The following is a 26,900-nucleotide window of genomic DNA, read 5'->3' as shown; positions in this document are numbered from 1 at the left end:
AAGAACAACACTTCCCCCAGACAATTTTCAATCATCTGTGGATTCTTCTCATTGATGTTAAGCCTGCTTTACACGTTGCAATTTCGCATACGATATCGTATGCGATTTGCAACGCCCCCATTGTATGTGTGGCACGTTCAATTTGTTGAACGTGCTGCACAAACGATTAACCCCCGTCACACGTACTTTCCCGTCCATACGACCTCGATGTGGGCGGCGAACGTCCACTTCCTGGAGTGGGAGGGACGTTTGGCACCACATCGACATCACGCGGCAGCCGGCCAATAGAAGCGGAGAGGCGGAGATGAGCGGGACGTAAACATCCCGCCCACCTCCTTCCTTCTGTATTGCTGGCCGGAAGCCGCGGGAGGCAGGTAAGATCTGTTCAATGTTCCTGGGGTGTCACACACTGCGATGTGTGCTGCCTCAGGAACATTGAACAACCCAACGTGCAATTCGTCAGGATTCAATGACGTGTGTGCGATGAACGTTTTAACGTTCAATCGCAATCGCACGTACTTGTCACACACTACAATGTACCTTACGATGCCGGATGTGCGTCACTTACGATGTGACCCCGCCGACACATCGTAAGATATATTGTAGCATGTAAAGCGGGCTTTAGTTTCAACTACAATCAATCCTTGACCTTTTAACTCCACCCTCCCCACTTTTATGGTTACCTCCTTAAACCCAATCTGAGTCACTGGTAACCCATTAACAGCATAATAATAGTTCAGTATCTGACCAGAATCTCTTATAGAGTACATATGGGATGGTTGTTACCTGTGAGCCAGTGTCTAACAGAAGACACTGCAGAAGTGGAAATTCCGTCCAAGGTGATGGACAGAACTGGTCGTCCTACCACATACTGGTCACGCCAGTCAGATGTGCTTTGTCGTCTTATTCCTGGGGGTTGGGCTATGGTTGGTGTGCATACCTTATCTCCCCATAGTGATGTTTTTTTAGGTTTTTGCACCCAGTTCGGACTTAGAATGGTGTTCCAAACGTTATTCCTATTTGTTAGTATTTTTTCGTTTGTGAACCCTCCCCAACCACACCTATTGCCAATCCATATCATACGCATAAATAGCCTGGGTCTCAGCTTCCCATACACGGTAAGTTTTTTTAACTGCATGAGAGGACACACACAAGCTAGGGACCCCAACGTAGAGAAATACTTTGGCGTAGTGTTGGGGCTCTATTGCATTGATCAATTCAGTAGCTAAATTTCTCTTGATTCATATGTTCATGGCAGTAATGCAGATTCCACTTTTCACATATTCACTCTTGCATATAGCTATTGGATTTTTCAAGTCAGTATTCACACAGCAGTTTCTGCTATTTCATGTATTCCCCTTACATAGTCACTGGTGTGCATACCTTATCTCCCCATAGTAATGTTTTTTTAGGTTTTTGCACCCAGTTCGGACTTAGAATGGTGTTCCAAACGTTATTCCTATTTGTCTCCTCTGTCTTCTGTCCTCCGCTGCACTCTGCAGGAAGGCACACTGACACTGACAGACGGCAGGAGGAGGAGATACCTCCTCACGCTGCCGTGACCTCTCTGCTGCGTCAGCGCGTTGCTGCATGCCGGGTCAGGGAGCAGACAGTCTCCACTGAACCCGGAAGTGCGGCGCAGAGGTACGGGGATTCATTTGTGTAAGAGTCTTAAAGATACTAACACAAATGAATACAGGGAACCGGATTGCCGCATCTGTTTCTTGTCGGTTCTGGGAACCGGCTGCTATTTTAACAACCGGTTCTCCAGAACCGGACAGAACCGGCTGAATCCCACCTCTGCCTACAACCCACCAGCTCCCCTCAAAATCAACCCCCACCCCCCCCTCAGACACAGACCATGCCACAGTTGCCCACAGGAGCCTATTATACTCCGCAGTCTGTTGGTTTGATGATGCCTTCTTCTGCTTTCACGTCTCAGCCTGACGGTTTGCACGCTGATCATAGTGTTAATCCCACTGCTGCTGTTAACCTCGTGCCTCTGGGAGTCCCGAATCAGCAAGGGACGATGGCTCCTGCCTCCACTGTTTCGGTCACAGCAGCTACAGCCCCCAGTAAGGCTTTGCCACAGCTGCTCAGCTTCGGGTGGGTTCACACATGTTTTTTTCATACCTTCCAAGTTCTCGAAAAGCCCGGCCTTTTCAGGTAATGTTAAGTCGGCCAGGGAGATGCTGGAAGTTTTATTGAAAAAAGTAGCCAAGGAGGTGTCGCTTGGCCGTATGGAAGGTCCTTTTGTTTCCCCTCCTTTTTACAACCTCAGGGTGTCGCCTTTGGGCGTTGTCCCTAAGAAGGAACCAGGGGAATTTAGGTTAATTCATCACCTATCACACCACCGGGGTTCATCCGTAAATGATGGAATTAGTGAGGAAGAGTCTTCGGTAGCTTATTCCTCATTTGACAAGGCTGTGGTGATGGTCCGTAAAGCAGGGCGAGGGGCGCTAATGGCTAAGTCGGACATTGCGTCGGCTTTTCGCCATTTACCTGTTCACCCGGATTGCCATCACCTTCTCAGTTGTTTTGTTGATGGTGCCTATTATTACGATACTTGCCTTCCTATGGGGTGTTCCATTTCATGTCGGCATTTTGAGCCAACTATGGGAAGTGCCGGAGGCCTCCTGATGCCCTTGGTTCGGGCTTCAGTGGCTACGTCAACGTGGACAGCATACAGTAAGGCATGGCATGAATGGCGGGTTTGCGCCAGTAATCTTCCGGTGGCCACTTCTAGTGCAGCCAGATTAGAGGCGTTGGTGAACTACTTGCATCCGTTGCATTCCTTTGGTACCTGGGCATCGGTCGCCAAGAGCATTTTGGCTGGGTTGTCTTTTCATTTCAAAATAAGACTGCCGCAGAAACACCATCACATGTCTCGACGCTGGCAGGAAACTAGCCAGGTCTTTCACCGGAAAGGAACAACCACGGGAAGGGCAGTCTCCAGTCAAGGAAACCGCCTATGCCAAAACATGGTATCCATCCACAGACAGCTGTTTCGGGGTATTTGCCCCTCATCAGTGTGGAGTAGGAAACTGGCTAGTGGAAGCAATGCCTAGCAAAAGACTACATAAGCAAGTGTGTCGCCCTGGGCAAGCCAGGGGACACAGGTCACACACCACCACACCCTACATCCCAGGTAGGAACATCTAAGCTAACCAGAAATCCTTGTTGCCTTCCTCCAGAGGCTGATGATTCACACCAGGGGGTGGGCCAGGCGGTTGGCTCCGCCCACCGAGGAGTTCACAGCTCTGGAGGCGGGAAGTGCCAGGCAGTCTAGTCAGGGAGGAGGAAGTGGAAGGAGTGGAGGAGTAGCCCAGACAGGGCTAAAGTAAACAGCTAAGTGAAAGTGAAGGAAGAAAAGTAGTAAAGGAGGAAAGCAAGAGTGGTGACAGAACAGAAAGAGCATGTAAAAGCCTGAAGTAGTCCAGCTGTGTGCAGGACAGGTCAGCAAGGTCAGCAACGGCGGTGACTGTCTGGAGGGGGACCGTTTGGAAGTTCCTGGAAGGACCCCGTAGGCTGTGTTCCCGGCGGTCTGGAGCAGTGTTCCGAAGGACAGTCAGCACCAGGGCAGGGGCCTCTCGGACCCCGGCAAGGCTTGGAGTCGCCATAATTTGCCGAATCCGTCAGTGAAGGGGACGTAGATCCCCCAACAACCAAGTCCCGATTGAAGGCAACAGCCCAGCCAGTGTAAGAGAGACACCGCCACCGCCAAGGCACCAGTTTCTTAGGGCCAGCGCCTGCGGGCAAAGAGTAGAGCTCCCCCGGTCCAGCTTGAAGCCGGGGAGCGGGTTACCGGTGGGGACCCATCGCAACCAACAAGTACACAAGGGTGCTAGGAAAAGGGACATCACCGTCACCTACCGGGAGAGCAAGTGCAGCCGTCCGTGGGACCGTCTTACCAGCCGTTTGGTTTACCGTAAAAACTGTGTCAACGTCTCAGGCTGAGTGAGTACCACAGTGCCGCAAGGCACAGCGCTGCCCCCGCGTCCCTGCACCCACCAGGCCCTGCGCCTCCCAAACCATCACCGGGCCCCGGGATCACCAACCCCTACCCACGGAGGAGCAACACAACACCTGGCTGCTCCGCATCACCATCCCCGGGACCCCCGCATTGAGCAGCGGTGGTGAAATCACCACATCCGTGGGTGGCGTCACGGACAATAACCAATTCCCACACCCAACCAAACCCTTTCACTCACGGGCGAGGAGTGCCGCTCGAGAACCCCCGGGATCCGGCCTACAGCTCGAGCCACCACTGAGCAGCGGCCGCCGGACCCGAGCAGAAGGGGGTGAGCGTAGTGTGCTGACACCCTCCTCCCCGCCCGCGACAACTTGGCGTCACGAACAGGATCTTACCGCTCTGCCGTCTGGTAGAGGTGCGCCTTGTTACCGCCGAAGGTATCTGGCAGAAAAATTTCAGAAGCCGCCATCTTTGGCGCGAAAAGTTCCCGTTCGAGCGTCTTCTCGAGTAGTAGAGGCGCGAAGGCCAAAACCCCGCCCCGAGAGAGGAGGGGCCGAAAAGAGCTAAGGGGGACGCGATGGCGGCTGGACGCATGTAGCTGCAGCTATAAAAGCAGGGACGCCAGGACTCTGCAAACATACCGTTCCTGGAAGTAAAGAAGAAGCCATCATGTGGATGCCGTCCCGCGACACCGTAGCCCCCGCGCCTGGAACCGCGGCGTGGGTGGAAATCCGAACCGCGCAGCTCTATCAAAGGCTGCAGGTCAGGATGCAGCTCCTCATGGAGGAGTGGGAGGCCGACATGGCGGACGTTATAGCCACCGTGCGGAGACGCGAGGAGGAAGCGGAGAAAGGGAGGGTGAGTGACCCACGTCCTGATGCCCTTGAAGGGCCGGTCATCGCGGCTGTGGGGCCCGGTCCAAGCCCTCTCCCCCCGTTGCCTCCCTCGCCACCCGTCCCGGAGGCCGTCACCCCGCCACTAGGCCTGCTACCACCGCAACCGGTAGCAGTACCCAGCGTCCTGTAGCCGGAGCCCGCGGTACACCGGAGGTGTTACCGTGGAAGATTCCGAAAGTTGAACCGGAGGCATCCCCTGAAAAATCCCCCGAGCCGGAGCCGATGACCCGCTCCGAGCCGAAGGCCCAGCAGCGGAAAGCCCCTATGCCCATCCCCCACACCTCGGCTGAGGTAGCGCCGGGTTGTTGCTGCAAAGCAGCGTCCAAGGCCAAGACACCGCGGGACATGCCGCCCAGATTCCTGACAGTGGGCAACGTCCAGGATGTCCCGCGGGGCCCGACCCGTGCGCCGGCGCTGGCGGCAGCGCCGTATTGGGATAGGGAGCCGGTACCGCTGGGCCTGGAGATCGCCGAGAGGGAGCGGAAGAAGGCCGAGCTGGTGGCCCGAGCTATCCGAGAAAAAGAAAATCTCCGCCAGGCCACGTTCCGTGTCCGGGGCCCGTTGTACGAGGGGCAGGTGAGGCGGTTTGATGTCCGCCGGGGCTACGGGTTCATCTACGAGCCGGGCCTGGAGGCCGAAGTGTTTGTAGCCCGGCGGGATGTGAATGCCCACCTGCCTGAAGAGCATCCCGGCCGCAACCTGATGCCGGGCGACATTGTGCAATACACCCGGCACTGTGGGGAGCGGGGGTGGTTCGCGCTGGACGCTAAACTAAGGGGCAGCCAAGAGTCCCGAGTGAGCGCTGCGCCCCCTCCCTTGGAAGGAGCACTGGAGCCTGAAGGCCTGGAGTAGGGCAGCGGATGCCCGTTGCACCGTCCCCGTTGGGACCACCACTTTGTTTGTTGTTTAAAAGTTTGAAAGAATGATAAGAAAAAGATGATTACCGAAGTTTTACCTGATTTGCTTTGTGATTGCAACCGGCTGGAGCCGGCACCGTTGTCCCCGTGGGGACCGTTTAAAGTTTTGCATGGGAACTATCCATGGACAAGCCCGTGAACTTGCAGGGCAACCACAAACGTTAGTGGCTTGTAAATATGTTGTTTACCGTTACCGTTTTCCGCAATGCCGCCTCCGGAGAGGCAGGTTGGAGGGAGGGCCTTGAGCAAAGCAGGCTGGGGCCCAGCCACCAAAGGAACCGGTGGCTACCCTCTGGAGGGAAGGACAGATTCCGCTCGGGTACCGTGTGCTGGACTGTGGGTCAAGGGGTGCTGCCTGGGCTTTAGGGGCAGCATCAGGGCCAGGTTGCTTGGGTGGGAGAGAGCGGAAACCGTAACCGTAAACCGTTATGCAACGTTTAAGAAATGTGCCTCCCGTTAAGGGAAGAGTTATTGAAAATGTACATATGTTATTTTTACCATGTTATATTTTACAGAAAAATAAAACCGGTGTTGGACGGCAGCCCGCGGACGGTCTGCATTTTGCTAAGGGGGAATGTGTCGCCCTGGGCAAGCCAGGGGACACAGGTCACACACCACCACACCCTACATCCCAGGTAGGAACATCTAAGCTAACCAGAAATCCTTGTTGCCTTCCTCCAGAGGCTGATGATTCACACCAGGGGGTGGGCCAGGCGGTTGGCTCCGCCCACCGAGGAGTTCACAGCTCTGGAGGCGGGAAGTGCCAGGCAGTCTAGTCAGGGAGGAGGAAGTGGAAGGAGTGGAGGAGTAGCCCAGACAGGGCTAAAGTAAACAGCTAAGTGAAAGTGAAGGAAGAAAAGTAGTAAAGGAGGAAAGCAAGAGTGGTGACAGAACAGAAAGAGCATGTAAAAGCCTGAAGTAGTCCAGCTGTGTGCAGGACAGGTCAGCAAGGTCAGCAACGGCGGTGACTGTCTGGAGGGGGACCGTTTGGAAGTTCCTGGAAGGACCCCGTAGGCTGTGTGCCCGGCGGTCTGGAGCAGTGTTCCGAAGGACAGTCAGCACCAGGGCAGGGGCCTCTCGGACCCCGGCAAGGCTTGGAGTCGCCATAATTTGCCGAATCCGTCAGTGAAGGGGACGTAGATCCCCCAACAACCAAGTCCCGATTGAAGGCAACAGCCCAGCCAGTGTAAGAGAGACACCGCCACCGCCAAGGCACCAGTTTCTTAGGGCCAGCGCCTGCGGGCAAAGAGTAGAGCTCCCCCGGTCCAGCTTGAAGCCGGGGAGCGGGTTACCGGTGGGGACCCATCGCAACCAACAAGTACACAAGGGTGCTAGGAAAAGGGACATCACCGTCACCTACCGGGAGAGCAAGTGCAGCCGTCCGTGGGACCGTCTTACCAGCCGTTTGGTTTACCGTAAAAACTGTGTCAACGTCTCAGGCTGAGTGAGTACCACAGTGCCGCAAGGCACAGCGCTGCCCCCGCGTCCCTGCACCCACCAGGCCCTGCGCCTCCCAAACCATCACCGGGCCCCGGGATCACCAACCCCTACCCACGGAGGAGCAACACAACACCTGGCTGCTCCGCATCACCATCCCCGGGACCCCCGCATTGAGCAGCGGTGGTGAAATCACCACATCCGTGGGTGGCGTCACGGACAATAACCAATTCCCACACCCAACCAAACCCTTTCACTCACGGGCGAGGAGTGCCGCTCGAGAACCCCCGGGATCCGGCCTACAGCTCGAGCCACCACTGAGCAGCGGCCGCCGGACCCGAGCAGAAGGGGGTGAGCGTAGTGTGCTGACACCCTCCTCCCCGCCCGCGACAACTTGGCGTCACGAACAGGATCTTACCGCTCTGCCGTCTGGTAGAGGTGCGCCTTGTTACCGCCGAAGGTATCTGGCAGAAAAATTTCAGAAGCCGCCATCTTTGGCGCGAAAAGTTCCCGTTCGAGCGTCTTCTCGAGTAGTAGAGGCGCGAAGGCCAAAACCCCGCCCCGAGAGAGGAGGGGCCGAAAAGAGCTAAGGGGGACGCGATGGCGGCTGGACGCATGTAGCTGCAGCTATAAAAGCAGGGACGCCAGGACTCTGCAAACATACCGTTCCTGGAAGTAAAGAAGAAGCCATCATGTGGATGCCGTCCCGCGACACCGTAGCCCCCGCGCCTGGAACCGCGGCGTGGGTGGAAATCCGAACCGCGCAGCTCTATCAAAGGCTGCAGGTCAGGATGCAGCTCCTCATGGAGGAGTGGGAGGCCGACATGGCGGACGTTATAGCCACCGTGCGGAGACGCGAGGAGGAAGCGGAGAAAGGGAGGGTGAGTGACCCACGTCCTGATGCCCTTGAAGGGCCGGTCATCGCGGCTGTGGGGCCCGGTCCAAGCCCTCTCCCCCCGTTGCCTCCCTCGCCACCCGTCCCGGAGGCCGTCACCCCGCCACTAGGCCTGCTACCACCGCAACCGGTAGCAGTACCCAGCGTCCTGTAGCCGGAGCCCGCGGTACACCGGAGGTGTTACCGTGGAAGATTCCGAAAGTTGAACCGGAGGCATCCCCTGAAAAATCCCCCGAGCCGGAGCCGATGACCCGCTCCGAGCCGAAGGCCCAGCAGCGGAAAGCCCCTATGCCCATCCCCCACACCTCGGCTGAGGTAGCGCCGGGTTGTTGCTGCAAAGCAGCGTCCAAGGCCAAGACACCGCGGGACATGCCGCCCAGATTCCTGACAGTGGGCAACGTCCAGGATGTCCCGCGGGGCCCGACCCGTGCGCCGGCGCTGTGCAGCCGTCCGTGGGACCGTCTTACCAGCCGTTTGGTTTACCGTAAAAACTGTGTCAACGTCTCAGGCTGAGTGAGTACCACAGTGCCGCAAGGCACAGCGCTGCCCCCGCGTCCCTGCGCCCACCAGGCCCTGCGCCTCCCAAACCATCACCGGGCCCCGGGATCACCAACCCCTACCCACGGAGGGGCAACACAACACCTGGCTGCTCCGCATCACCATCCCCGGGACCCCCGCATTGAGCAGCGGTGGTGAAATCACCACAACCGTGGGTGGCGTCACGGACAATAACCAATTCCCACACCCAACCAAACCCTTTCACTCACGGGCGAGGAGTGCCGCTCGAGAACCCCCGGGATCCGGCCTACAGCTCGAGCCACCACTGAGCAGCGGCCGCCGGACCTGAGCAGAAGGGGGTGAGCGTAGTGTGCTGACACCCTCCTCCCCGCCCGCGACACAAGGATGATTGACCTTAGGGAGATCAACATCCAGCACCACGGAGACACCATCACGTGTTTCTCAACGCAGTGATTCAAGAACAAGGAAAGCGCCTATGCCCTTCCCGTGGTTGTTCCTTCCCAGTGAAAGACCTGGCTAGTTTCCTGCCAGCGTTGAGACATGTGATGGTGTTTCCGCGGCAGTCTTGTTTTGCATATTTTCCCAGGGGGCCTTGTTCTAGAATCACTGCGTTGAGAAACACGTGATGGTGTCTCCGTGGTGCTGGATGTTGATCTCCCTAAGGTCAATCATCCTTGCTTATGTAGTCTTTTCATTTCAAGCTGCTCGGATGGGAAGATGTTACAAAAAGTTTCATTTTCCGTCAGGCTTTAAAGGGTTAGGAGAAATCGAGAGAGCATATGTGACGCCCTGGCAAAACCAGGTAGTTACAGATGACTGTACCCCCTCCAGGGTGCAGGAATCACCTTCTCCTTGGGATTCTACCAACACAACACCACACATAGGTAACACCAGCCACAAAAACATAGTCACCCCCCCGGGACAATAGGGACACACCAGTGGGCGGGACCAGGTAGATAACAACGCCCACCTAGGGGTCCTGAGGTGTTCTGGGAGGGAAAAAGACATTAGAGAGCAGGACGGAGAACAGAGCAGAACGTAGTAGAGAGTGGAAGTGGAGTGAAGTGGAGTGGTAGTCAGGAGTCGGAGCCCCTGGACTTCTGGACTACCTTAGCGGACTAGGTGGTAGAATGGCAGAGGCCACAGGCGATGGAGATTCGTTCGCGGGAGACCTAAAGTGGACCAGGGCAGGGTTGTAGCCCGCCGGTGCCGGCAGCGGGGATCCGGTCTGGAGGCCGTGCCCAGTCGGGGTACCTGGACCCCAGGGCAAGGACCGCTGCAAGCGCCTTACCGATTAGCCAGCAGGGGACAAGGTTCCAGATCTTGTCCCACAAGTACCCCAGAGAGCAAAACAGAAACAGAAGCCCAACGCGGGGGTAGGGTGCCCGCCAGAACTCACAGAGATCCCAAGAGTCAGATTTTGCGGGCAACGGCTCCTACTGTACACAAAATACAGGGAGCAGATTTCTCCCATTTTATGCAGGTTAAGTCAACACACAAGAAACTAGAAGTGCAGAAGGAAGGGCCCCTGCCCTGTCAGCCCGTGTGCGGGACCAAGCACACCCCTAGAGAGGCTCCCGGCATCCAGCTTTGGTTTACCACATGGACTTGTGATTTATTACCACAGTGAGTACACCGGTATCATCCGGTCCATTTCTACAGACTGCTCCCTGCTACCCTGCATCATCCTCCTACGAGCCCTGGGACTACACCTCCCCTACCCGTGGAGGGGATTCCATCTTGCTGCCCCGCTCCATCAACCCCAGGCGTCCCATATCAAGGCAGCGGCAGTGCCACCAACCATCACCACGACCCACGAGTGGCGTCACTGACAAACTTTTCCCCTGTAAATACCACCTTTTATTATTGTTGTGGGCAGCGGGCCACTGCCACTCGAGCCCCAGCCACGATCCCGGATCCGAGTACCTCGATTAGCCCCCTGACATGGTCTGCGCCCCACCCGCGACACTGCCCCACTTCATCACCACAGGTACTATCAAACGGCAGCGGCGGTACTCCCAAATTACCGTACACCACGGGTGGCGTCACAAACTATACATCAACTCCCCTGTAAATACCCCCTTTCATTTGAGTGGCCGCATGACCCCAGGTTCGGAGACCCTCGAGCCACAGCGAACCCGGATCCGAGCAGCTCGGCTGCTTCCACGGGGGCGGCACACATTGATATTGTTACTATTATTAGAGACTATATATATGTTTTACCACACTGTACATAACAGAAGAGATGGAGCACTTGTGTGTCTTGTTCTCTATAAATCAATGCTACAGTATATAAAAAGAAGCATGAGTATGTGGCACTGATAGTTCTACCAAAGGTGAAGTCACCCTTACAAGACAGGTAAACTTCAGAGAAATGGTTGCAATGCTTCTGAAATCCAGCAGATGGCAGCAGAAATCACTTGTCCTTTGCTTAGCGTAAAGGATTTCTCCACTTATTCCTTCTGTAAAAATTTTTTAAAGGGGTTGTCCTGTCGTTTGATGAAAGTTGTATCCCACTTCTCTAAAGGTATACATTGGGTGAAACAGAATGGCTCATAGAGTTCACTGATTTTAGTTATAAAAAAGTATATTAAAAAAATTATATTATTTAATATGTCTCTCTCTGTATAGGTAAATCTACTACACTATACAGTAAAAATGCATTCCAGCATATGTCAAAAGGTCACAATTTTTTTTTAATATGGCAAGTGCATGGTTCCAGAGCTGAATTGGCCAAGTTCCCCACGAAGCAATTTCCTGATTGGTTGTACTGTTGAGGTGCTTAGTGGGCCTCTAGTCCAGATTTACAGGCCACTGGTCCTTTCATTTTTCTTCACAATTCCAAGGTGCTTGCATTCACGCACACACAGGCACTGCATTTAGTACACCGCAGCCAGTGGTTTGGGCTACCTTCCCACAATCAGTGTTTGTTGAGTTTTTGATGCAGCTGAATTTCCACGTCAATTCTGCGCCTAAGTTCACTTGCGTCTTTTCTTACGTTTTTGTATGCATTTTTATATGCATTTTTTATGCATGTGTTTTTTAGGTATTTGACTCATACGTTTTTGACTCAATAAAGTTGGCTGAAACACAGCAGCAGAGCAAACAGAAAGTTGCCCAAAGCAAATAAACAAGTTTATTATTATAGGTTATAGTGGTATAAAATCATACATAATTATAACTTTCACCATCTCATAAGATACACTATACCCACCCACGTTCCAATACACAGAAACACATATACAAACATGCAAAAAAAAATATAAAGATATAGGTCGATAGATTACAGAAATATATTAGATAGAGTAGAAAGAGAGACAGACATTCTGCAACTATATCACAACCCCCCCTAAATCTTACATACTTGAACCCATTAGTGCCATTCATGTGGCACTAATGGGTTTCTAATGTCTAGCCTTGTTTTACCTAAAAAATAAATAATGTAAAAAAAAAACTATGTGGGGGACCCCCACTAATTTTTGATAACCAACAAAGGTAAAGCAGACAGCTGCGGGCTGATATTATCAGGCTGGGGTTGTCCATGGTTATTGCGCCCTTCCCAGCCTAAAAATACCGCAGCTGCCCCACAAGTGGTGCATCACATTAGATGCTGGTGCTTCGCCTCGGTTCTTCCTGTTTGCCCAGGTGCCTTCAGCCAGTTAAAGGAGTTGTCCGACATACACTCCAAAAAAAAATGTAAGCTAATCTGTGCTGTATTGTCATATAAATGACCCCTACATTGTTATTTTTTGTTTTCTGACTATTGTTCTTCTTGAATTATCACTTTATTCTCTGCAGCTCTTTGTTTACATTCAGCTCCAGCAAACATGATAACTTCCTGTATTCTTGGTTGCCAAACTTCAGTCAGAGCTGGCACTGCCCGGCCTCACTGTCCAGCCCCTCCCCCTGCCTGCCCTCTGCACACTCATTGGCTGTCAGTATTCTGCCCAGCACTGACCTCTCAGCATTGGAAATAACAGAGCAGAGAACCTGCTTCTCTCATCTGTGACAGCGCAATCAACTCACATCCACAATGGTGACACATAGAGTTGTTACATGTTTCTCACCCCTTAGGCTAGTTTCACACTGGCTTTGTGCGGCATCCGTCGCTGATCTTCGACTCCAGGTGCTGGAGTTGACGAGAAGTATGGCCGCTTTAACTAAGGTTGTACAATCTCAGCAGGGGGTTGACCAGCTGGTAACCATTGAGCTGGTCTCCAATGCTGACGATCTCCCCTGGTGGCGACGAGGGCGAAACCCATTGCCCCAAGTTCCTGACCAATATTATACCGATTGGAAGCCGATCTGCTGCCGTTGTGACAAAGCGGGGCACTATGCCCGGGGGTGTCCCACCCAGTGGACAGAACCTGAGGGCAGGAGCCAGTGGCCAATAAAAGAAACACACAGCCATAGCTCCAGAGGATCAACATATGCAGAAAGCAGGATGACTAAGTCCGCATTTGGGATGGTGAAATTCCACCTCTTTTCTACTGTTTCTTTGCTCCTTTCATTCAATCCGTGCCCTGGTCTAACTTTGGTGATCATACACAAGAAGGGACAAGCAGGAATTCTATTTTTCCTTTATTTACTGACAAATGCAAAACTAGCAATTTTTGTGACCAAGGTCCAGGAGGACCGAAACGTCAAAAATATTTAAATTATTCTATCCTAAAATAAATTTCACCTTAATTTTGTATTGAAAAATGTCTCCTCACTATTCTATGCCTGTAAAGAGTGTGCAGTATTATTTCTATATAGGAGCTTCCAACATCGCGCCCTTGCGCCATAGGCGACTACTACTGTTGGGGGAGACCTCCAGGTCTCTCAGGGTCTCAGAGGAGGATTTCAAATCAGAAATGTGCAGATATATATAAATCAGGAAAATGACCACTTAGAGATGTATCTCTATTTGGGAGAAGCACAGTTGTGTTCTTCTGCCCCTGTATTCAAGAGCATAATATTTTATACAGCTTTTTGGACAGTCTTTCCTGTACAGCAACATTCCATAGTACGTTATTCAGGTGTGTCTTGGCATGGACGAGAGTCTACTCAAGAATGTTACTTATTCACAAGTCTAACTGTTTTTCAAATTATCTGTTCTATTTAGCCCTAAAACATAGTTTGTTTTGTTTTTTACGTTCCGTTAATATTTCAATTAAGTACATGTGGAGAGGCAATACATAAGCATTCAGATGACAGATTATCTTATTATATTATAATATTATTATACTGGAAAAATGATTCATAGCCTAGGCCTTCACAGTCCCCCCTTAATAAGATTATCTGTCTTCTTACTTTGTGAGAGTTACTGTTACGTCACCGCCGGAGTCTGCTCCAGCGACTTCTGCTCCGATCACCAGGCGACGCTGTGTTCCTGCCGTGGATGGTGCTGGTGATGGGAGAGGAGTCGATGCCAGCGGCACCGGTGGGCGCAGACTCCGATCATCCACTGGGTTGGGTTATCTTGGGATCTGCAGTACCGCTGGCTGACTGTGGGTGGCATGTGTCTTCCAGCTGAAGTTGCCAGCGTTCAGCTACAGCCAATGGGAAGACACCACACCCTTCTTATGTACCCCTCCTGTCATATGACCACTGCCAGAGATAGTTCTGATTTCCTGGCTTCTGGTCGGCACTATTCTGTGTGCTGACTTCTACGTGTTTGCTGACTACCCTTCTGCCTGCTGTTTTTGTACCTCGCTGCCCGATCCGGATTTGACCTCTGCTCTGTTTTCTGATTACGTCCTTGTTTGCCGATTCTGTCCCTGTTCTGCTATTCCTGGTTAGACCCTGCCTGACGACTACTCTCATTGGACTGCAGCCTTCCGCAGGTAGTGATCTCCAGGGCCCTGTGTAATTCCAAATCCCTGTATAGGGGTTAAAGGGTTTCAGGGTTATGGGGGTCCTGCTTGGTGAGTGGCTTCCCTCTAGTCTGTCCATTACATCCCCCCTGAGTCTGTTGATCCAGGCAGGCGTTACAGCTACCCAGAGACTACAGTGTCCCACAGCTATGGTATATAGGTGCGTGCTAATCACTGTCTTTTCTAACCTCTTCACCTCAGTTCCCACAGAGGGGATCCGAGCCCTGTGGCCCACTTCTATAACAACCTCTTAAGTTTGACTTTGGGTCGTTGAGCTTTAATGGTAACCATTGTGTCCGATTTGGAGGGGCTACTGGTGTATATAATACTAAAGGGAAGGTTGCCATGGCTATAGCCTCGTTTGTCCCCTTATTACAAATCTTCTTACAGCAAGACAAAATACAGTAAACAATAATTATAGCAAAAACAGACACTAGAAGGCTTATAATCCCTATCTGAATTAGTATCCCTTTCAGAGAAGTCATCCAACTAAACCAGTCACCCCAAGGATTGATTACCCCTGAATTTTCCTTCTATTCTTTGGATAGGGAATTTAATTGTTTCAGGGCCTCGGTAACCTTACCATTTGGGCCTGTTTCATCTGAGACATAAGTACAACAGGCCTCTCCTATCATTGCACAAACGCCTCCTTTTTCTGCTAATAACATGTCCAGAGCCATCCGGTTCTAGTTGGCCAACTGAGTAGCTAACCCAGTTAAAGCGTCCCTGGAATAATTAACAAATCTCTGTTCATTATAATAGAGATAATTGATCCGTGCAACATTCTTGTTCACAGTAATAATGAGAAGTAAGGACTCAAATCCTGCTGCTACTTCATCTCTGGTCTTAAGGCCCCGTCACACTAAGCAACATCGCTAGCAACATCGCTGCTAACGAACAACTTTTGTGACGTTGCTAGCGATGTTGCTGTGTGTGACATCCAGCAACAACCTGGCCCCTGCTGTGAGGTCGTTGGTTGTTGCTGAATGTCCTGGGCCATTTTTTAGTTGTTGCTGTCCTGCTGTGAAGCACAGATCGCTGTGTGTGACAGCGAGACAGCAACAACTAAATGTGCAGGCAGCAGGAGCCGGCTTCTGCGGAGGCTGGTAACCAATGTAAACATCGGGTAACCAAGAAGCCCTGTCCTTGGTTACCCGATATTTACCTTCGATACCAGCCTCTCTCACTGCCTGTGCTGCCGGCTCCTGCTCTGTGCACATGTAGCTAGCTGCAGGACACATCGGGTTAATTAACCCGATGTGTGCTGCAGCTAGGAGAGCAAGGAGCCAGCGCTAAGCATTGTGCGCTGCTCCCTGCTCTGTACACATGTAGCTGCAGCACACATCAGGTAATTCACCCGATGTGTGCTGTAAGTAGGAGAGCAGGGAGCCAGCGCTCATTGTGCGCTGCTCCCTGCTCTGTGCACATTTAGCTGCAGCATACATCGGGTAATTAACCCGATGTGTGCTGTAACTAGGAGAGCAGGGAGCCAGCGCTCAGTGTGCGCTGCTCCCTGCTCTCTGCACGTGTAGCTGCGTGCAGTGGTAACCAAGGTAAATATCGGGTTGGTTACCGATATTTACCTTAGTTACCAAGCGCAGCATCTTCCACGCGGCGCTGGGGGCTGGTCACTGGTTGCTGGTGAGCTCACCAGCAACTCATGTAGCCACGCTCCAGCGATCCCTGCCAGGTCAGGTTGCTGGTGGGATCGCTGGAGCGTCGCAGTGTGACATCTCACCAGCAACCTCCTAGCAACTTACCAGCGATCCCTATCGTTGTTGGGATCGCTGGTAAGTTGCTTAGTGTGACGGTACCTTTATACTCATCTGAGACCCCCCTTGGGACTCAAATTACATCAATATATACATTGGGGTCTTCCAATAGGTAATTGTTTGACACAGCTCTACGGGTTTTGGCTCTACCTTGGGTACTTTGTTCTTATCTGCTCAAGGGTAACTCCATGATTTACAGGGGCTAGTAGGATCAGCATTAACACTTTCATTATTGCACATTGTCCTGACCAAGGAAGGTTGAGTCTAGATCTTATCTTGAAGTCAGAACATAACCAAAAAAACATCTGCAACAGATTGTCTGTGGTTCTTTTTCAGATGTGCATGTCCATCCAGGGCCGACTCGTGAACCTTGGTGATCTGCTCTTGATGAAGAGCCAAAGCGTGATGAGGCTTCATGTGAACAGTTTGAGGCGCTGACTCAGAGAAGCCGTCTGAGATAATGGGTGGAATGGCAGCCGCTCTCTGCTCCAGTTGTTTCAGGTCCATTGGTTTCTGAGGCGAGACGTTAACTCGCGTGTCACTGCCAGTGCTCAGCAGACAAGGCCGGGGAGACATCGGCCTGGTGGAATGGGCTCCCCCAAAACTTTTCCCGGCATCAGAGGGTTTACAGCTGGCATTTTGTATTAAGGAAAATCACTGAATATATTTATATATGTTAGTAGAAAACAAAAGCATTTATAAATATATATATTAGGCTACATCAACGAAACTACATATCTGGGTCTGTGAAATGGCTGAATTAAGTATTTCAGGTTACTCAATTCTTACCCTCAACAGTGTCCCCCCTAAAGACTTATTTCTGCCATTAACGAATACTAAGGGTACTGTGTTCCCTTAGGAAGAGAGATCTGTTGGGAAAACCTGCCTGACTGAGCGTTGAGGCATGGGCGGAGAGGGAAAGGGGTTTTCTTCACCGGTTTGAGACCAAGGACTCCTAGACTAGTCCTCACCCTTTGTAGTTGGACTTTCCCATGTCTCAAGGTTCTCAAAGTCCTCTCTTCTACCTGTTTTGGCAATGGTGGCCTGAAACTGTACAGGTCTTTTGAAAAGGATAAATACAAGCAAGACGCTCAGTGCAGTTCTGCTGGGTCAACCCTTCTGCAATGCAAGGCGTGAACCCACGTTGCCCTGCCGTCGAGCTTCATCGAAATTTCTGTGGTTGGGAGAAGCTGGATCAGTTCATCTAGTCTTGACTCATGGCTCTTTCTCGTTTGTACTTTTAGGATCAATCAGTCTCCTGACTGAAGACCATAATACACCTGTTTATCACACTATTTAGTCAATCATATAAAAAATTGTACATGCCTGTGCTAAACCAAAAAATATCTTACATAAAGATCTAAATATTAAGTAAAAGGAAAACGAACATTTGTTACATGATTTGCCAGCGTCCACCATTATCTTGTGGATCGTTACATTTTTATGTTATAATCTTTAAAATTGCAAACAACATACACCCATGTGAGTAACTATAGACACAATTAAATAATAATTATAATGACCTCTGCTATACAATATGTACGTTTACTACTTTTAGGAACTCCATTTTTACATACCACCAACATCATGAGTTTTTCAGCAGTAACGTTTTCCATACTGAATATGTTTCAGAGCAGGCCTGAAAAGAAATTCACACAACACGCACAATCTCATACAAAACATGTGTAGGTTTATATGGCTACTCTGCAATCATTGAAGCATTAGAGCGGAAGAGGGGGTGTTGCTATGAGGTCTTTAGAATTTTTCTACCTTATATTAAGCCCACGCCTTACAATACTGGGTGACTCTGGCCACCTGTGTACTGAGCAGTGGTGCCGCCCATACCGTGTCCACCACAACACTTATAACGGTCTTTGTCACATGGGTTAACTGGGCCATTATTGAGTAGAGCGCTCATGGCAGAGAAAGCTTACCGCCATTTATCCACAGACCTTCCTCAGTCACTGGCTCCCTGCGTCTCACACTCTGTTCCTTGCTGAATCGCTTGTTCCTGTAGGGATTTAAGAACACGAGGAGTGACAATTGTCACGGATGTGACAGGTGCCACCGACATATGATACTGATCTGCATTGGTAAAGGACTCTCAACTCTAGGCCCGTTCACTGCTTCTTTGTTGTTTGCACTTGTGCGAGCATCTCCTCTTGCTCCATCAGTCACCAACTCCTCTGATATCAGGAGAGCCTCCACCTGGGCTCATTCACACTCTAAGGTCTTTATAGGTTTATCACGTCACACTAGAAAAGATCTGCTGACTATATCCACATTTGACTATCTTACCCCTTTCCGCTCTACGAACCACAGTGATTACAAATCTTCATCTCGTTCTCCTATTCCGATGGGAGAGGAGCGAGTGGTTCGATTTTTATTACCTCATGTTGCGTAACCTCAGCATATCCAGTGTAGAATCAACCAGCATTTTGGTATCTGGATCCATCTACGGAAAAACTCAAAATCTGCATTAGCAATGAGCTAATCTGAGACATGTTCAAAACCTGACAATTCTTGTTACATCAGAGCAACCATGAGATATATGTATGTGTGCTGTATCCTCCTTACAGATAAAAACATAAAGTAACTTAATAGAAAAACTCAATTGATGAACAAATTAAAACCTTAAAAATAGGTGTGACTTTCCACATCATCTTTCCCCCACCTTTTTGAATCTATTATCCAACCACAGAAATCTGCATTATAATCTTTCTTTCTATAAAAAGAGAACAGATGATTCAATACATCATATATCAAACACAGAATGCCTTAAATCATCACGGGAACTTGCCACCCGCAACCGAGAAGAGAAAGAGCAGGTGAGGAGCGTTGCTTCCAGAGTCCGAGGGCCACGGTACCTTGGTCTGGTGGATCGTTTTGACCCGTGCAAGGATGGGGGTTCATTCGGGAGGCAGACCTCACAGCTGGGGTGTTTGTATCCCAACGGGATGTGGCACCGCACCTCTCCAGGGGACACCCTGAGCGAAATCTAGAGCCAGAAGATATGGTCACCTACACCCGGCATGGTGGAGAGCGGGGCTGGTACGCCCTAGAGGTGGCCAAGCACGTAATGCTGGAGGAAGAGTTTGTACCGGCGTCAGTGGTACGTAGTCGCAAGGAAGCGTGGCTACGGGACCTGGTAGTGTAACATGCAAATGTCATTATAAAGCTGTTAGGTATCTGTGTTTCCTTTTTATTATTTTTCAAAGTTTGTTCTTTTTCATATAGAAAAAATGTTAGAAGATAAGTGTTTAATCAACAAGGTTTGATGAATAGAAGAAGTTATCTGATTAACGAGAAGATTTTTATAGTGTGTACCCCCGGAGCATGGACTCCGTTACAATTATGCACCAATGTTTATAGTAAATATGGATGATGGTCATGGGACTGGTTGTGACCAACACAGACTTGTGTATTGTAAATAGTTGCACCTCCTGTGCCCACTAGAGTCGTCTTTTACAACACCCAGGATTTTAACCTGGTCACGGACCCACAAATAGGTATGCAGCTGGTCAGGTTGGTTTTTTTTTTAACTTTGTTTCGGGTCAGGTTGTTTGGGTAGCGGGTTAATGGGATCTGGGACATTGGGACTGGACTGTCACAGGAAGGGGCTGCAACAGAGCAGGTTGAGCCTCCACTACTAACCTAACCGGTAACATTCCACCGTTGGTTTAACGAACTCTAAAGTTACATAACGTTTAAGTGCCAAGCCTCCCTAATGTGGGATGAATCTTGTAAATAAAAATGTTCCTTTTCTACTTTTACAGTTTTGAAAAAAAATAAATAAAACCTCTGATGTCCTGTAACTCGAAGACGAGCTACGTTTAACCAAGGGGGAATGTGATGCCCCTGGACTATCAGGTCGTCACAGGGTATTGCACAATCTACCCTCCCGTGCAATATCCACCTGCTTCTTGGTTATGGGTCCCCAACTGCATAGTGTTGCCTACATCAGCTAATCAAAATCCTAGGTACACTCTGCACCACACCACCAGACACACCAGTGGACTGCCTGAGTGGAATAGGGTCGCCCACTTGGGGGGTTGGTTAGGGGAGGTCAGGAGTGTCAGGAGTGTGAGAAGAGAGAAATGTGTTGGAAGTGAAGGAGAGAGGAGGTCAGGAGCAGGGCTCCTAGGAAGCCATCTAGGTAGCAGACGGTGGTTTGGGCCTATAGGAGCTGGACCCCCGGTATGTAGTTTTTGTTTGTCTGTGTCGTGACGGCACTCACGATTTTGCGGTTAGGGATTTGGGTGACCGCCACTGCAGGTTTAACGAGCATCTGGGGCTGATGGAGTCTGCAGTCGGATGGTGTGGCCTCCCGTGAGTGAGGCTAGCCCCTGGGGCTCAGGTATGTAGGGTAGTGGATACAGGAATAATCCAGTCAGATTCCAGAAATGTCTTTCAACTGCTCTTTACTCACTTTAGATGTTTTTGTGAGGCACACGGGTGATGCTGCGATAAAACCAGGTATCCTTCAGGCTGGTCTAAGGGTAACCATTAACTTGCCTTCCTTGCACTTCTTGTTTCGAATAACCCCTGACTTGAAGTACCGTGGGGTTCATCCAGGAAAGTCACTACTGCCTTTTCTCCCCTATATGGCCCGTTTGCCGGCAGCGTGGACCAAGTGAGATGGCTCCAGGCTCGATCCCCTTATGGGCCCCCTCGTTGCTGCTGAGGCTCGGACTCTAGATGGTTGGTGAGGGACTTGTAGTTCCCCTCACCGGCAGGTTTAGCAGATCAATACATGGAGGTCTACTCAAGGGACCTGTACCCCTTGCTTGCCTAATCACCAGCAGTCCCCATACTTGACTGACTCTCTTATTCGGCCTTTCTGACTGACTGGTAACCGTTCTCCCCCGCTAATGACTACTTCACGTGCAGGGTCTGACTAGTGTGAGCGCGCGTCTGCGTCTCCTAGCAACCTCCGCTCACCACTACCAGACTCGCTCGCTCCACTCCTTTCCTTTCTGCCTCTGCAACTTTAGCTCCCAGGCCCTCCACTACACCCCTTGATGAGATGTGGAGGCAAGCCCCCTCTTGAGTCTACCCAAGGGTCCCCTCTCAAGGTGTGGGAGACCTGGTAGCTATGTGTCTGTGCGTACACACCCTATTCCAGCCTTTAGGATTACCTGGAAGCACTGCCCCAGCATGGGTGCAGTACTCAGTGGTGCATGACCAGGTCAGGGGCACTACACATGCGCATGTTGCTAGGGTTTTTTTTGCGTTTTTTTGACGATATAAATTGCACTGTCAAACTGCATTGTTTTGCTTCCCCAGCAAAGTCTATGAGAAATCTGAATTTCCATGCACACGTTGCAGTTTTTTTGTCTGCTTTTTATTTGTAAAATATTTGTCAAAATCTTTGGCAAGGACAGCAGCTTGTCACTTCTTTTTGCATTTTTTTCTGTTTTTCATTCACTTCAATGAAAGAAAGAAAAATCTTATCTGTGTGTTTGCACCACGTTTTTCTTGCGTTTTGGATCCATTTTTGTCAACAAATGCATGCATTTTCCCAGGAGGTGAGGTTAAGAGGCTTCCTGGCAAAAACGCCAAAAGAGTCTGACAGAGGGTGCAATTTTGTTGTTAAACCAAAACTGCAGTGTGCGAATATACAGTTTTACATACCATATTTCTCAGAATATAACAGCAGTAAGATCATTTTCTGGGTCCTTTTCTGGCCTGCTAATTAAACTACATGAATATTCACTACTTTCCCAGACAACTATGTGCCAATGTCTGTGATTGGTTGCAGACTGCTATACATGCCCCCCCCTGAGTGTCAGTGTCTGTGATAGGTTGAAGACTGCTATACATGCCCCCCTCAGTGTCAGTGGCTGTGATTCGTTGCAGACTGCTATACATGCCTCCCTTAGGGGTACTTTACACGCTGCGACATCGCTAGCAATTGCTAGCGATGTCGAGCACGATAGCACCCGCCCCCGTCGTACGGCCGATATGTGGTGATTGCTGCCGTAGCGAACATTATCGCTACGGCAGCGTCACACGCACATACCTGTTCAGCGACGTCGCTGTGACTGCCGAACAATCCCTCCCTCAAGGGGGAGGTGCGTTCGGCGTCACCGCGACGTCACTAAGCAGCCGGGCAATAGAAGCGGAAGGGCGGAGATGAGCGGGGCGTAACATCCCGCCCACCACCTTCCTTCCACATTGCCGGTGAACGGAGGTAAGGAGATGTTCGTCACTCCTGCAGTGTCACACATAGCGATGTGTGATGCCGCAGGAACGAGGAACAACATCGCTACTTACCTGACAACGATTTTTTGCTATTTAACGACCTCTCCAAAACAAACGATTTTTGTCTTTTTTGCGATCGTTCTAGGTCGCTCCAGCCTGTCACACGCTGCAACGTCGCTAACGGCGCCAGATGTGCGTCACAAACACCGTGACCCCAACGAAATCGCTTGAGCAATGTCGCAGCGTGTAAAGTACCCCTTAGTGTCAATGGCTGTGATTGGTTGCAGACTGCTATACATGCCCCCCTCAGTGTCAGTGACTGTGATTGGTTGCAGACCAGTTTGCTGTATTTAAAAAAAAATAATTTTAAAAATTGGTGTGGGCTCCCGTGCTATTTTGCTATTTTGATAATCAGCATGAGTAAAACAGACAATTACACGCTGCAACCCCCATTGGTTTGCTTTAGGCTATGTGCGCACGTTGCGTAATTTCATGCATTTACGCAGCGTACTGCACTGCAGCGTAAATGCAGGCGTCCTGCGTTCCCAGCACAATCTATGAAGATTGTGCATAATCTATCCGCATGTTGCGTTTGAGAGCGCAGCGATTTGCATGCTGAAATTTTGATTCAAATCGCTACACTCAAAAAATAAACATGTCAGTTATTTTGTGCGCTTTGGATGCTGCTCCCACTCTGTCTATGGGAGAAACAGCATCCAGAGCACATGAAATCGGCATCTATTCTGCAGACACACTGGATTCATTACGCAGTGTTTCTGCAGCGATTTTAGGCGCACATGAGCTGCCAAATCGCTGCAGATTTTTCAGCATGGACACTACACAACGTGCGCACATAGCCTTAGGGTACTTTCACACTTGTGTTGTTTGGCATCCGTCGCAATCCGCCGCTTTAGGAAACAGCGCAATCCATTAACGGATGTCCGCTGTTTCCCATTGACTTGTATTGATGATGCATTGTAAAGGATGGCCTTGCGTTGTATCCGCCGGCCGACGCTGCGTTGCATCCGCCGGGTGGAAAGAACGCAGCATGTAGCGTTTTTCTGCGCTTCCCAGAGTGTCAAAAAAACGCAATGTGCTGGATTCCGTCGACGTACGTTATTTTTATAATAGAAGCCTACGGTGGCGGAATCCGGCGGAATCCGTCATTTGACGGATTCCTGTGACGGATCCGTCTTTACACAACTGGCTTGCTCAGTTGAGTAAATCGCTAAAAAAGCTACAACGGATTCCGTTGCAGGATCCATCGCATCAGTTGTGCCACTATATGCAACTCATCCGTCACACAACGCAATGCGACGGATGCTGCACAACGCAAGTGTGAAACTAGCCTTACTTTGGCTGGTTATCAAAAATAGAGGGGATCCCATCACCTTTTTTTAGATTACACAGGTCTATAAATAAATATTTTTGTAATCATCGCAGGTGACTTTATACTTTTCTCAATCATCTTTTTGTCCTGATTTAAAAAATGTACCGTATATGCCGGCGTATAAGACGACTGGGCGTATAAGACGACCCCCAACTTCTGCCCTAAAAATATAGAATTTGGGATATACTCACTGTATAAGACTACCCCGCTCCCAAATGAAAAAAAGTCTGCTTTGATTGCAACATGTTAATTTTAATTCCGCGAGAGCCGTACAATATGTTTTTAAAGGGCCATTGACAGATCAATCGCTCCAATGTTCACTTAGTACAGCAAGGAATGCTCCTCCCTGCTGTATAAAGCCACAACTGGACTGAAACAATGGTACTACACTCTGCTACAAACAGACACACACAACTCTGCTACAAACAGACAAACACACACAACTCTGCTACAAACAGACAAACACACACAACTCTGCTACAAACAGACAAACACACACAACTCTGCTACATACAGACAAACACACACAACTCTGCTACATACAGACAAACACATAGAACTCTGCTACATACAGACAAACACATACAACTCTGCTACATACAGACAAACACATACAACTCTGCTACATACAGACAAACACATACAACTCTGCTACATACAGACAAACACACACAACTCTGCTACATACAGACAAACACACACAACTCTGCTACATACAGACAAACACATACAACTCTGCTACATACAGACAAACACATACAACTCTGCTACATACAGACAAACACACACAACTCTGCTACATACAGACAAATACACACAACTCTGCTGCTCTGTGGGGCCTGCACAGAGATCGCACAAGTCCCCCTGTGTTAGATATCTCCCCCATAGTGCTGCCCATGGTCCCTATAGATCGCACAAGTCCCCCTGTGTTAGATATCTCCCCCATAGTGCTGCCCATGGTCCCTATAGATCGCACAAGTCCCCCTGTGTTAGATATCGCCCCCATAGTGCTGCCCATGGTCCCTATAGATCGCACAAGTCCCCCTGTGTTAGATATCGCCCCCATAGTGCTGCCCATGGCTCCTATATAGATCGCACAAGTCCCCCTGTGTTAGATATCGCCCCCATAGTGCTGCCCATGGCCCCTATATAGATCGCACAAGTCCCCCTGTGTCAGATATCGCCCCCATAGTGCTGCCCATGGCCCCTATAGATCGCACAAGTCCCCCTGTGTTAGATATCGCCCCCATAGTGCTGCCCATGGCTCCTATATAGATCGCACAAGTCCCCCTGTGTTATATATCGCCCCCATAGTGCTGCCCATGGTCCCTATAGATCGCACAAGTCCCCCTGTGTTAGATATCGCCCCCATAGTGCTGCCCATGGCCCCTATATAGATCGCACAAGTCCCCCTGTGTCAGATATCGCTCCCATAGTGCTGCCCATGGCCCCTATAGATCGCACAAGTCCCCCTGTGTCAGATATGGCCCCTAGGCTGCTGCCCAAAGTAAAATAAAACCCTCTTTCCTTATCTCCTCCAGCGCTGAGCTCCCTCCTGTCTGGCTCCGTGCTTCTGCTTCTGTTCTTCCACTTCCTGGTTCTCAGTGCGGTCATGTGATCGGCACAGCAGGCTGAGCTCTCTGCCTGCCTGATCACAGTGGAAGCAGGGACACGGGGAGAAACGCTGCAGGGGTAAGTAAAGCTTTTTTATTTTAGAATGAGCAGCAGCCTGGGGGCCAAATCTAACACAGGGGTGGGCATGTGCGATCACACTGGGACGCAGGCTCATATAATATGCACCGCTGCCCCAGCCCCTCACTGCGTGCGATTTCAGCACCATTGGAGATGGACAGCGGCTGTGCATATTATATGAGCGGGTGCAGGAGATCAAAGGCTGCAGCCCGCAGCGTTCCCCTGTGCTCCGGAGCTGCTGCCCCCACCTCCCCTGGACGCTGCAGTGTACATATATATATACACACACACACCCCCCCGTATATCCGGCGTATAAGACGACCCCCCACTGTAGCCATTATTTTAAGGGGGTAAAAAGTCGTCTTATACGCCAGTATATACGGTATATAGTTCTTTTGTAGCACATATAGTTTCCATGCAGCAGCATCATTATTATAAGGTATAGGAAATATACTGGCGACTTTAAGAAAATAGTAATCTACATATCAGAAAAAAAATGCTTCACCTTACAAAACAGTTTTTATTGAACCAAAATAATTTCACATGAAAAATAGAAACTAAAATATGAGCAGAATGTAAAAGTGCTTGACATTAGACTGTCACTGATACGATTTTTCAGGGTTGTCCCTAAATAACATCCAACAGAAATCTGCCATCATTGTGTCATTCCAAAAAACCTGGTAGCTGTTACGGGGGGCTGTCTGATAATAACCTAAATGAGTATCAGACAGTCAGGGTCCACCGTGCAAAGACTCTGCTGCAGACTATGGCAGAGTGCAATACCTCTGTTAACTCACAGAAGGATATAATAAGTAAGTAAAGCAATTCCTCCCTTACTTGGAGGGTGTGTGGAATGATCTCTGTTAATAATCACAGAGACAAAGGCAATGTGTGCGAAATGGCACCTACCTAGGTCCGCTCTTCTAGTGGTGCAAAAGAGACGAACAGCAGCGTAAGCCGCACAAAGCTCCTACCTGCGTTCGCTCCACTAGTGTGCGAGGACACGAACCACTAGATATGGCACCTGCCTAGGTCCGCTCTTCTAGTGGTGCAAAAGAGACGAACAGCAGCGTAAGCCGCACAAAGCTCCTACCTCTGTTCGCTCCCCTAGTGTGCGAGGATACGAACAACTGCCAGACGCAGTATAAGGAACGTTACCCTAGTGGCAACGTCCACCTACGAGTCGAACCACAAGGCCCAGCCAGACCATGTGCCTCAGGCACCTGCCTATATCCGCTCCCCTAAGAGGTAAGGGTACGGACAGCAGCCGAAGCTGTAAGGTATAAGAACGCTACCCTGCCGGTAGCGCTCACCTAGCATAGACAGAGGAATGCCTAGAGGAACGCG

Source organism: Anomaloglossus baeobatrachus, chromosome 1 (assembly GCF_048569485.1).
Source record: "Anomaloglossus baeobatrachus isolate aAnoBae1 chromosome 1, aAnoBae1.hap1, whole genome shotgun sequence".
In the NCBI taxonomy this organism is placed as follows: domain Eukaryota; kingdom Metazoa; phylum Chordata; class Amphibia; order Anura; family Aromobatidae; genus Anomaloglossus; species Anomaloglossus baeobatrachus.
This window is presented reverse-complemented; position numbering follows the sequence as displayed.